General features: G+C 35.9%; 1 long non-coding RNA gene across 1 annotated transcript; it reads left to right on the top strand.

The window, feature by feature from the left end:
* Positions 1–910: 910 nt before the first annotated feature.
* LOC120293476 lies at positions 911–1,713 on the top strand. The gene is made up of 2 exons (XR_005551280.1): positions 911–1,003; positions 1,250–1,713. It is a non-coding gene; the product is annotated as an uncharacterized LOC120293476 (long non-coding RNA).
* The last annotated feature ends 1,035 nt before the right edge of the window (positions 1,714–2,748 follow it).

The raw sequence follows: 2,748 nt of genomic DNA, 5'->3' as shown, positions 1-2,748 counted from the left end.
AACTAACATAGGATAAATTTGTCACAAGTGTACCAGTTTAGGATAAATTTGTCAAAAGTATACCAGGTTTGGGGTTTTTGGTGGTAAAAAAATAGTTTTTGGTAAATTTGTCACAAGTGTATCGGTTTGGGGTTTTTAGGGTATTATCCCTACTACTTATGAAATAACTATGGTTCTTGAAATTTGATAGACATTGATAATCTTTTAATAAGTTTCAAAATTTTCATACAAATTTTTAGAGAATTTTTTTTTTTTTTTATATAAGTATAAAATATTCAGTTTTACTTGGCATTGTGTCTTTTTTTTTGTAGTATCATGTCTTATTTTACATGGTAGATGTCATGTCCATTGTCCCAGACCTTACTCTCGTTGCAGGAATGTGACATCTGCACATCATAATCACATCGAGATTAATTTGTGATCTTAAGAGATGTTATTGTCCCATTAATTCTTATCTTTCCATTAAGCATATGCAGAAGCACGCAATTTTCAACGCCCAATCAACAACAACGGTAGATTGTAAGGAAAAACACATACACATATCACATATCTCCCATGTTTTATTTATTTATTCGGAACATTTTAAAATTTATAAGCCCTCCACTTTAGGGCCATTTCGATCCGGTCATCCCCACATAAAAATATATATATAAAAAAGGGGGTTTCACAGGATTTAAGGGGAAATCCGAGATTTAACCAAAAATGCCTCCCTTACGAGGACTTGCTACCTAGGCACCATCCACAAAACTTAACGGCATCGGAGATTGCATTCGTGAATCGTAAAAGGTCCTCTTGCCGATTCGAGCGTCCGTCGCAATGCAAACGTCAGGGGCTTTGTTAATATCTATTGTCCTTGCTCTGCTTTCAATAGATTTCGATTGAGATCGATATTCTTTCTTTTAGGATTAAAGCACGCGTTGGGCACGAATGGATTGTTGCCTTGCTCCGAGTACTGCTGGTTGATCTGCTTCGAATCAGGCGGTGAATTCGAGCCTGAGACAGCGTAATTTTACTTCCCGATTTGTTGACCACCGAGTGTTTGATAATATGCCTCTTTGTTACTGCCATTGAATAGATTGCAATTTTGTTCGAACTGAAGATGCGCAGACGTAGACTCACTATTTTCGTGGTGCATTGATTCGATTCGGGTTATGTTTCATCATCATCAGGATTGATTCTGAACGTGTTCTGTTCTGTTCGTCTCTTCTTTGTATTTGGCATGTTTCTTTGCTGCGTTCGATCACAATAGCCACTGACGAGAGGAATCGGCATTCAAAATGATGGTCCAAGCATTCCGTCTCTAAGTTCTGAGGCACTGGTTTGATTGCAGCGCTTGTTTATCCAAGTACGTTCCTGTTCCTATGCTCTGCGTTTGAGTGATTATGGCGTGCGTGTGAGTGACGGTGATCCGGTAGGGAATGGAGAGGCCGGTAATGAAATTGAATTGGTTCCGTGGAGAACCGAGACTGTGATGGAGATCCGGAGATGGTTGCCGGCATTGACAGCAGACGTTGAGGGAAGGAGGTTTCCGGGAAGGAAGATGGCATCTCTAGATCTCAAGGTTTCGTTGGCAATATAGTTTTGTCGTATTTATTGATGACGCTTCATTCAGCTTTTTGAGTAAGGGGAAGAAATCATCGACTCTGTAAAATCTGACAGCATATGAGTGGTTTCGAATATTGGAAGAGTTCGATTTGATGCTCCTTCCTCCAAGTTCTTTACAACTTGTCAAGTACCAAATTATATTTAATATGTTTTCTCTAAATAGCATGGTATGTTTATAAAGGATGATGTTTTTGAAATGAAACTCAGGTTGTTAGAAAGAAACTTTCTTGCCCGACTACCTTTTCTAAAAGGTTTGATGTTTTGTGAAAAATATGGTAAGTTTAAAAGTCAGCAGTACTTCTCAAACTTTAATTTGAATTTGGGTCAAAACCAGAACTAATGATTATTTGGATTTAATGCGAATCACTAAATTCAACTTTTTGACGAACCTACATTTGGTATATTTTTAGTAGGCTCGGCTTGCTAACTTGCATGTTTTGCAGCATGTTAAATATTTGACATAGCAAGAGTCAATATTTGAAGATTCTCAAAGGGAATTCATGCATATCTTTGGTAACAGTGGTTACCAATGTAAAAAAAAAAGCATTTTGAAATGTAAGTTGTGACATGCTTTTAAATCGGAATTTTCAACACCATTAACGTTTTCGGCTGCTTCTTTTAACATTCTTTACAAGTATAGTAAAGTGTTGTATAGAATTGCTTTTATTAGTGGGAGTTACTTATATTATCATGCTGGTTATCATGTTTTGACGTTTCATAGTTGGTACCATCTAGAAGGTACTGAAAATCAATTGAAATCATTTTATGGCATATTTTCTCATAGAAACAATGAGAAATCTTTGCAGGTGCATTACAATACCAAAAGATTAATGATTGGATAGCGGGAACTTGAGAATTTATTTTTCGTTTGAAGATTTTGGAAATGTTAATTGATTTTGATCAAAGGACTGGAGTACATCATTGATCTTGTGAGATTTTGCGGGACAATTGCACCATTACTAAGGTCTAGAAGATTTAAACTTATGAATTCTTGCTTTGACACAGTGTGAGATTTTGAGATTATTGTAACTGTTCTAAAGCTTAAATTATTAGATAAATACATGCGTTAATATTTATTCATTTTGATCTTCTTCTTTTTTAAATATGTATAAGGTATTACTAATTCTAATAAGAAGTCTCGAG

This window comes from Eucalyptus grandis, chromosome 5 (genome assembly GCF_016545825.1).
Source record: "Eucalyptus grandis isolate ANBG69807.140 chromosome 5, ASM1654582v1, whole genome shotgun sequence".
NCBI classification, from domain to species: Eukaryota; Viridiplantae; Streptophyta; class Magnoliopsida; order Myrtales; family Myrtaceae; genus Eucalyptus; species Eucalyptus grandis.
This window is presented reverse-complemented; position numbering and strand designations above follow the sequence as displayed.